The sequence below is a fragment of the Cryptomeria japonica genome, chromosome 8 (genome assembly GCF_030272615.1).
Source record: "Cryptomeria japonica chromosome 8, Sugi_1.0, whole genome shotgun sequence".
NCBI lineage: Eukaryota > Viridiplantae > Streptophyta > Pinopsida > Cupressales > Cupressaceae > Cryptomeria > Cryptomeria japonica.
In genome coordinates, this window is record NC_081412.1 from 382,489,566 (window position 1) to 382,500,478 (window position 10,913).

Genomic DNA, 10,913 nt, shown 5'->3' on the forward strand with positions numbered 1-10,913 from the left:
CACCTTGATCGTAGGATTTCGGTCTTTAGGGTTCGGGGAAGGCAAACATGACCCATCTTTCCGCTTCACATGGTGGGGGAGGGATGCTCTTCTATTAATGTTTTTCCATGGAGAGTCCCATAGAGAAGGATTTGCTTTAAGCCACTGGTGGTTTAACACTTTTCTAAGCTCTCTAGCTTGACCAATCGATTTGTTGAAATGACCTTCGGGAGGAGGGAAGGAGGGGGGAAAATAGGTGTATTTGGTGCCCCCAAGCAACGACCAGGATGATGGAGTGGAGTAGGTTGTAGCTCTCGAGGTTAGTGGCTTAGGGTTTAGCAGACTTTTATGGGCATTCCTGTAGCATCTGGACTTCCTGCTTTCCACCACCTACCAGGGTCCATCCTCTTCATTAAAGGGTTGCTTGCATTTAGAGGGAGAGAAGATTGTGAGCCGTGTGATTTGTGAATCGAAGAATTTGCAGTGAGCCAAAAATTCACAGAGAGCCAAAAATTCACCGAATGATTTTGCATATTTTATTGTTCTTCATTGATGCTATATTGGAATTTATTGTAGATGTAGGGTTTTTATGGTTGAATCTTGTAAGGGTTTACAATATTGAGAGTTCAAATTTGACATATACAATTTTAGCTACTAGGAGTGTTGATCCTTCATCTCGATAATACCACTTTGATGCCTTTGAGAATGCATCTCTTGTTGGTTCTTCTTTCGTAGCTCATGTAGATTTAGTGAGTAAGCTTTATCATGAATAATTTGGTCATGTCAATTATAGGTATCTATAGATATCTATAGCAGATGAGAACCTAGTCTTTGGTGCCTGGTGTACCTAAGATTTCTTGCACAAATGGTGTTTTTCGAGGTTGTGTACTTGGTAAACATTACTTAGATTTTTTTCCTTTAGGTAGAGCTCACTATGATAAGGTACAGGCTTTGAGTTAGTTCATAGAGACCTCATGTCCTTTCTGATTCCCTCTTTTTTTAGGGGCCAAGTATGTGCTCAAATTCATTGATGACTTATCCAAACATACATGAATGTACTTTCTTAAGTACAAGAGTGATGTCTTTGATTCCTTCAAGAGGTACAAGGAATTTATGCAAAATCATTTTGGTCTTTCTATTAGGTAGATACACACAAATAATGGGGGGAGTATGTCAATTAGGCATTTCGAGACTTTTACACTGAGCATGGCATCTTACACCAGCTTACAATTCCTTATACTCCTCAATCAAATGGTGTTGTCAAGGTGAAGAACAAAACACTATGGGATATGGCTAATTGCATGATTCAATATTGGGATATAGATGTTGATTTTCGGGATAAGGGATTGAATTGCGCTAATTACATTCAAAATTGGATGCCTCACAAGGCATTCCAATATTTGAATCTTGAGGAGGCTTGGCCCCATGTCAAGCTTGATGTGTCTTAATTTAGAGTATTTGGGAGTGAGGCTTGGGCATTTAATCTTGATACGCAAACGAAAGTCATGGAGAGGAAAATCTAATCACTAATATTTCTTAGCTATTGTGAGGATTCCAAGGTGTACGAGTTGTTTGATCCTATTTCTAGAGAGGTTTTGTTTTAGAAGATGTCTAGTTTGATGATCACTATCCTCTAATGGACTCTTCATCACCAACTTATTTGTCACTTCCTACTCCTCCTCCTTCATCTCTTATGGATTATTTGCCTTCTAAGCATGAGGAAGTTGTTCCAGTTCAAACCCTACCACCTCCACCTCCACTTCCCAAGTGGGCCCATGTTACTGTTGATGTAATTGGAGATTGGGTAGGTGATCCTTCAGATTCCCATCATACTTATTTGCATCTTTTTGGGGTTTCTCTTGTGAATCAAGACATTTCAAATGATCCTCAGAATTTTTTAGATATAAAAAGTATTCCTCACTAGAATATAGCTGTGGCAAAGGAGTATTTTTTACTAATGAAGAATCACACTTAGGATCTTGTTCCTCTTCTTAAAAGGAATAAAGTTGGTGTAATATAAGTGGGTGTATCATACCAAATATGTTCAGATGGTTTCATCGATAAGTATAAGGCTTGTCTAATTGTTCATAGGCTAAGGGTATAGATTATTCTAAGACCTTTTCTCTTGTTTCCAAGATGGATTCCATTTGCATTTTACTTTCTCTTGAAAATTCACAAGGCAGTTCGTATATTAGATGGATGTGAAGAGTGCCTTCTTGCATGATTATCTTCACGAGGATATCTTTATGGAGTAGCCACAAGGTTTTGTACATGATTCTTCACTTGTTTGTACGCTTCAATATTCATTATATGGTCTTGAATAGGCTCCTCAAGATTTCTATGAGAAGATGGACATATTTTTTCTACTACTAATTTCTCTTGTTGCCATTCTAATCCCACAATTTACATTCAATGATAGGAGGGATATCTTTTGATATTGGTATTTTATTGGGTGAATTGATTATTATAGATGGTTTTGTTGGTTCCCAAATCAACAGATTGGAAAGTTCTAAAAGGATGCCAAGCTTTATTTTCGAACCTTCCAACAGACTTGGCCAACTGATAGAGTGAACCCTTTGGATTACTCACTCTCTACACTTCAGGCTCTATAGGACCTAGGCGGGTATACCTATTCACCAACTGACTTCCTCAGGCTGATGCTTTTTATAGTAGATTATACTTTACAGTGTATGCTGATTCTAATATTTATCTTCAAGTGGCAATTGCTTCTAAGATAAAGTTATCTATTCTTTAGCTTCTTCTAACTTCTATTTGCTCCTACTTCCTACACTTATATCCTACTTGTATCTTCAATCTGAAACTAAAAAAGGTAAATGTTTTGAATAAAATTAAGTATGATTTGATAACTGATCAGTGCCTTCCTATCTCTTGGGCTATATAGTCACTCCTTTCTAGAATCTCACATATAACCCCTGTGAGACAATTTTTAAACCCACCCCTTGGATGGATCTGTCAACTTATCTAACCCTCTATGCTATTAGAACCACTGTTTCCCACAACAATAAGTTTTATTGAGTTTAACTTCTCCTTGAAATGACCAATCAATAAAATCACAAGGATATGGTCGTCACAAATGATCTTGTTTTATTAGATTATTGTGAACCAATCAACAATTCTTTCATAGGAGAATTTAAAACAGCATTCATTTACTAGAAATGAATATCATTAGAGAACTGATATAATATTATATATATATATATATATATTTCATTTTAGGGTCCATATTTTTAGGTCTTTCATAAATTGGTTTTACATCTGCCAATTGCATTTGCCCGAGATGCTATAGTCTTGTCAATAAATATATTTTCTGCGATCACTTTATATTTTTCTTCTTCTACAACACAAGATTATATTTAGGGAAATTTTAAATATAATTTATTGTCCTAAATTAGCTCCTGTATTTTAAGCCTGCCCTTTGTATTCAATGAATCCATTACTCATGTATCCAAATTTGCACTTAAAGTATCAAGAGCTAGCTCCATAATTCAAACTACCTCTTGCAAGCTTGACACTTTCTTTTCATATATCAAAACCAGAGGATTTTCCTTTTCACATTTCTGAGTCTTTTGGTTCGTAATAAAATATGGAGATATATAACCCGTGTCAAGCTTCATTCCCTCCACTACTTCGCAACAGTAATCACTCCTTCCTTTACAACTTTTTCTATTGCTCTAGCAAGTAATTCGCCTATCTCTTTGTCACTATTTGCTGAGATGGTCCCTAGCTGAGCAATTTCTTCAAATGTACTTATCATTCGTGCCCTGCTTTTCAGACGTTTTACAACAGCATCAACTACCATGTTAATACCATACCTTAAGTCCATTGCATTCATACCAGCTGCTACTGATTTATAGTCCTCTGTGAATATTGCCCGAGTAAGTACAGTTGCACATGTTGTACCATCTCCAACTACATCATTCGTTGTATTAGCAACTTGCTTGACAAGGCTTGCACCAATTTTCTTCACTTTATCTTTAAAATCAATGCCTTTTGCAACAGTGACACCATCCTTAGTGACCTTTGGGGATCCAAAACTTTGTTCTTTAATGACATTGCGATCCTTCACTGCATCTGCAAGTTGTTCCACACCTTGCAACATTGCAATGCGTGCTTCACTTCCAAAACGGATCTCTACTCCACCCATATCTGCAGATGAGCGCGCGAGTTTCTGTTCCCAACTCTAGAAACAAGTCCACCTGCTGCTTTGGCGCTCGAGAAATAATAAGAAAATAAATGACTATTAGAGATCAAAATTTGAAAAGCTAAAACGTCAGTGTGTAAACTGGTCAGAACTTCGCGACAATAAAAAATATAGAAGAAATATGCTGCAAAATTTGAATTCGAGATATTTATAGAAACCACCGTCGGGTTAGGGTTTAGGATTTAAAGCAACATATATACTTCTAACCAATTTTGAAATAATTTTTTTTTAGAAGTCTTCCAACAAATTGATCCTGTGCATCTCCAGGACGGATGCAACCACAGTGCTTGATAAAATTCCTCTATCTCTTGCTTTGGTGAATTGCCATAAATTGTTTCAAAACTACGTATTCAACACAGACAGGGAGAGCCATGGAAAATTAATGGAACTCGACTTTGTGTCTCCCAGTTGCATTTGCTCGGCAGTCTCTCGAAGCATATATTTCATGAGATCACACCTTTGCAATGAACCCTGCAAGTTGCATTTGCTTGGAAGTTTCTATCGGCTTTTAAACCAATCCATTTTGTGCGAATCTCGTATTGCTGCATTTTTAGGGTTTATCGTTCTAAGAGATACGCTTCTTGTTTTCAGGAAGGCTTTGTATTTCGGGAAGACTCTTGCAGATAACTCTTGTTTTGCCAATAACAATACTTGCCCTATTGTATAGATCTTTTGGGCCCCATTGTTTACAATACCATCTTCATTAGTAAGAACAATTATTTTAATTATATGGTCCTTAAGTTATTCCAATTTGGTTTAAATGAATCATGCCCCTTGATATGTGCTGATCGTATATAAACATTTGTATACATATTAAATGTAGCCATCTTATATACACATTAAATGAATTATTATTTAGGAATAATATACTTTATACTTGAAATCAACATTTTCCTTTGCATGACATGATATTTCGTTGGTACATTTATGACATCTATCAGTCCCCTTCTGAAACTATACGCTAGGCTCTACGCTTATGAGAGCCGCATTTACCCCCACATATAGTTTGTTATTCAACATGGGTTTCAACAACCTCAATATTGTTGATTTAAATTATCAAGCTTCTGGAAAGTGAAATATTTACCTTTGTGAGAGCTGGCTTGCTATTCATGTCTTTCATTAATGAACTTGTAACAATAACAACCTCATCTGATGATGAAATAAACCATTCTTCTCAAACCAATGCTCCATACCTTGCTCTGATGTACTCTGCCAAATAATCCACTTGAACTGGTGACAAGAATAGTTTGGAGAAAATTTATGACTAGGAATTGATTTTAAACATTGCCAAATTGTGCACTTTTGACCCTTTGTAAAAATGTTCAAACTTGGTTTTTTGCATTTGGAATCAATCCTGAAAATTGACTCAATCATATAGCAAGGTCATAAGTGTTTGCAATCATGTATATATTTAACCAAATATTGCAACGCAACTGATAGATCCAAGAAATACATCTTGAGGTGAGAAATATAAAATTCCAAAGTGGGCTCCATAATTGATTTTAGCCTTGTGAAAGTTTCAGATTTGCATAAATTGCATTTGGTTTATGCTTAGAAAAAATATCAAATGGATTGATGGGGCCCCAAAACCTTGCATCGGGGTTCATTGTAATATAGAGAATTGTGGAGAAAAATTGGTTTAATGTGGAGGTGATCTGGTTGTCAAATAATGATTCAGATAGGAGGCTACTTTAACAAGTTTTTTTTTTTGAAAACTAAATAAATTGCAAATGAATCATGTTTGGGAAAAATAGAAAATTGGGTCATGGGGCTCTACAAATTGGCACATAAGTAATTTGTTAACATGAGAATTGAATGGAATAATTGGTCTAGCTTGATGGTTTACAGGTGTGAATATTTTAACTCTCCAACATGGCTACTTGGGATGGCTGTGTGACTCTAGCTAGTATGCACCCTAAATTTTTCTATTTGACTGAGGTATCAAATTTGATTGTGAGAAGATCAATATGGATAATCATGCTTATTTATAAGCGGTAAACCTAATCGCAAGGTCAAATTTCTTATCAGGATCGAGATCTACGAGTGCATTTTTAGGGGTGTCCACTAAATTATCTCATTTAAGGGACCCTAAATTTTGGCAAAATTTAGGGTTTCAATAGGTTCTCCTTCCATGATTAAGAGTGTTCAAAGAGTATTGATGGAGCAGATCAAAATGGAAGATCTTGGTACTCTACATTATTTCCTTAGTCTTTCAATGGGATATTTCATTTCCAACATAAGTATGATATTGATATGCTTCAAAGATTTGGATACTTGATTGTAACCCTACCCCCACACCATTTCAGTCAAGTGTTGTATTATCTTCAACTTTTTCTACTCCTTTAATTGATGCTACATTATACAAGCAGTTAGTTGGGAGTGTTTTACAGTACATGGCACACACTCATTCTAATCTTTCCTTTGTGGTTGTTATGGTCTCTCGCTCCTCTCACAATCCACATTAGAGTCACTAGAAGGCTGCCAAATGTATCTTGAGGTATATTCAAGTCACATCACACTTTGGAATTCATTACACATTACGAAAATCTTAGGTTGTTGGCATCACTAAATTAGATTGGGCTGGTGATGATAATCAAAAGTCCACTTCTAGCATTGTGTTTTGTCTTGGTTTCAATCCTATTGCATGGTCTTGCAAGAAGCAATTTTCTATTTCATTATGATCTATTGAGGTTGAGTATCAATCACTTGTTCTTGCTAGCCAAGAGGTTATATGGCTTCATTAGTTATTGATAGATTTTGATTTTCCTCCTAATAGTCCCACTACTCTTTGGTGTTGTAGCCTCATAAATTGTACACCTTTAATTATGGTGTTTGATTTCATGCTTCGTTAGCACTCATTTTGGTATGTCTCATTATAATATGCATTATAGGACTATTATCTGCACTTATTTAATAATCAATTCAAAAGTTGAGTCCTTTCTTGATTTTAACCTCATCACACTCTCATTTGGACCCTTAATTTTAGGTGTGCCTTTTATATTTCAATTATCTTGATTTATCATAGGTCCTACCCTATTTTAAATCTCAAGGCATATTTCCCTTATCTAAATATCATAGATTGTCACATAGACTTAATTGTGGCATAAGAACTCTATTACCTCACATTCCTAAAAATTCGGGTTGAGAGTGATAGGACCAGTACAAAAATTGGTATGGTCCTACATTTTCTATCCTTAATTTTTGGAGGATAATAAGGCAATCCTATCCTATACAAATCTGGGTCAGCCATTTATCAATTCAAACCTAGAATCTCATATATAAAGTAATGTTTTTCCTCATTTGAGATCTAATCTAATAAGCATATACAATATTGATGTGAAATTGGAGATATCTTTATTAAGTGAAGGGGATTCTTTTAGGAGAATTCAAGATCTACAACTCATTCATCATCAAGTCTTCACTAGATTTTCATCAACACTCATCAACCATAGAAGCTTCAAGAGATATTTTAGGATAATAGGGGATCACCAATTGATGATTGGCATGTACCTCTTCCTAAGTATTTGACATGGTTTCATGTTGTTCTCATATTTTTGCTTACTAAACTTCAAATCTTATATTTTAGCATTCAATTCATTTATGCATTAACTCATTTACATTAATATCATTTTAGGATTTTTGTTTAATGCATTTGAGTAGATTGTAGTTTCTATTTACATAGCTTAACTCATAGAAATCTTAGACACACTTAAGATTCAAAAGCACACACATTATTACAGTTTCAATATCAACTATTCATGGAGGTGGAAATCACCAAAATAAGGGGGGTTTGTTGGAGTAAATAAGATGTTTATCTTATTAATTATTAATTAGGTCTTGTATTACTTTTTCACTTAAGCTAAACTTAGGTGTTTTTTTATTATATAGAGTTTGTTTGTCTAGCATTAGTTCTAGTTGTGGTTGAGCTTAATTTAGCTCCTACTTTACATGTCTTTTGTTCTCCTAATTTTAGCATTATTTTTTCACCTAGGGTTTCATTCATCCTTTATAAGGATTCATTCATTCATTGTAATCGTATCTCAAATATTATTTGTGAAATAATACAAAATTCTTTGGTTGTTATAGAGCATACTATCTTTTCTTGATGATCTCTTTTGTGTGATGGGTACTTTGCTTGCAGACGAATCTTGGCTCCTATGGTTGATCACCAAATTCTATCTGGTATTAGAGAATAAAATATGTTAAGTTACCATTTACAGTCTTGAGGGATCCAACCGGGGGTAAATTTTTAATTGGGCTGAAATAGAGGTTGCCATTGTGTTCGTAGTGTCGAAAAACCCTAAGATTGACTTTCGTTTCATTAAAATCTAGATAGTTGAAAAATTGGTTCTAATTAGTTGAGGGCAAAAAATTGAGGCAAAATCCAATTGTAGATGAAATTTGGGCACCCTAGAGTGAAATTGAGGTCACCATCACACTCAAAGAGGATGAGAACCCCAAAATTGCTTGTCCAAATGCCAAAATTTGATATCAAAAAAATTGAAGCAATTTTTTTGAAGGCTTAAATATTTGACATGAATTCTCATACAATATCATATAGATCCATATAATTATACTTGAATGTTGCATCTCTATAATAATCTTTCATGCAAGTCAAGGAAAAAATTCTATTGCTAATTTTAATATTTGCAAACTCTCATTTTTTATGTTAAAAATTTTACATAATTATTTGAAGGGGTGTGTTTGCTTTTAAAATGGGCTTTAAAAACTTTATTAAAAATTCAAAAGGTACATTCAAACCTTACTGTAAAGCAAAAAATTTGATTTGGCAATTTGCAACATAGGAGGGAGAAATCACCAAATCAATTTCGCTTGGGAAACCTTTACATTCAAAAGAGGAAAGGGAATCCACTAGATTTAGTCACAAATTAGATTAAGGACTGAATATTGAATGGATTTATTGATCCTTGTTGGTTTTTCCTCTCTTTTGTAAGTTGAAATGCTGAATTAGGGTAAAGTGCTAAAAAATGAAGGTAAAACTGAGAAAATAGTGAGCTACAGATGCGTGATCGAGTTGGGCACCTGGAATTGAGCAGTATAAGCCAGCTCAGATTTGACCCTCAAAAAAGCTCCTAAAAAGTTGGGACCAGGATGTAGAACCATAGTCCTCTAAACTTTTCGCACATCGAAAAGGGTTGATTCGTTTCTATGAATGAAGCTCATTCTGAAGAGTACATCTCTATACCTGTTTCTTGCACACAGAAAGAAGGGGGAAAAGGTTGGGAATAGGGGTTTGTCTAAGTCAAACCCTGGTTTGGAATCAACCTTGAATGAAATATTGCAAATGCTTGAAATAAATGATGGGAAGGTATACCACAGATCTGCAATGAATGATGATGATGCTTTGCTTCTTGAATATAATCACATATGTTGTATGAAATGGCATGAAAATGACAAAACCCTAACATACACACATTCTTGCAAATGATTGATATAATGATACTCCATAATTTATAGATGAAGAATATGTAGCCTTGAAGACCTCTATAAATGCTTGATGATGAATACTTCAATGCTTGAATGCTTGATTGCTTGAATGTAGTGCTCCCAATTTTGTCATCTATCTAAAATGAGAGGGAAATACCTCCTTATATATTTTCCCATAGTCATTTATGTTAATTTTCCAACCTAGGCTGACATGAAGCAAGATTTCCTGCTCAAATTTTGGATAGGGAAAAGGGTTCAAATTAGGGTCCACCTAAGAAGGACCATGGCGTGGCGCCATGGTCCCAATGAGGACCAAGATGCCATGCCCTGGTCCTATCCCATACTTGGGCTAGGGTTAAGGTGCAATGCAAGGTGAAATGATATAATATGAACTTTGTTGCATGGTACAAGCATACATGAATCTAGATCAAGCGTGAAGATGGGAACACTAAAAACAAGGGCCCCAAATATGGTCAAAATTGTAAAGGATGCAATTTTCGGACACTAAATTTAGTCCCCACTTTAGCAAGAGTATCAGCTTACACAAATACTCATGGTAAAGTAGAAGAAAGATAGATGAAGAAGATGAGGAATTCAAAGAAAGCTCACAAGGAGTGTAAGATATCACTAATTTCAAGGAACCAAGGCCCCCAATATTAGGATCTTAACTCACTCAAACATATGCAAGGGCACATAAAACATGACAAACACCAACAAAACAAACAAAGACAAAAAGGAAAACAAAGACAAAAGACACAAAAATACAACAACAAACATAAAAGCTAAAGATAAAAAATAAGACCTCAAGTCAACTAGCCGAAGAGACCTCGATATTAAAATGTCTCAACAACATATCATTCTTGAAAAATGCCATCTCATGAACACAAGAAATCACATAAAAGAGAAAGGAAAGAATCATCCATGAACTATTAATATAAAAGCTATGAGTTCATGAGAAGAAGAAGAGAAAGCATGAATACACACTAGATGTGTTTATCTAGGTAATCCATGAGAAGAATGATGAGAGAGAGGAGAACATAGAGATCTCTCCCCTAGATGTTTGGATCTGGGTGATCTATGTTGGGAAGGAGAGTAGGAATAGTCTAGCCCTATTCTGCTAGTTCCACTCATCCTTGTGCGTGTGTGCAAGTGATGTCTAGTTTCAAGTGTATAACACCCTATATAAGAGTTTGTTTCTGCTGGTTTTGAGTGTGCTTCAACCTGTTTAAGACATGTAAATGTAAATGCCAAGGGGAAACTATGT

At 35.2% G+C, this 10,913-nt stretch overlaps 1 pseudogene; it reads right to left on the minus strand.

Annotated features, from left to right (window-relative positions):
- Positions 1-3,437: 3,437 nt before the first annotated feature.
- On the minus strand, positions 3,438-4,126 carry LOC131066837 (chaperonin CPN60-2, mitochondrial-like; annotated as a pseudogene).
- Between the last annotated feature and the right edge of the window lie 6,787 nt (positions 4,127-10,913).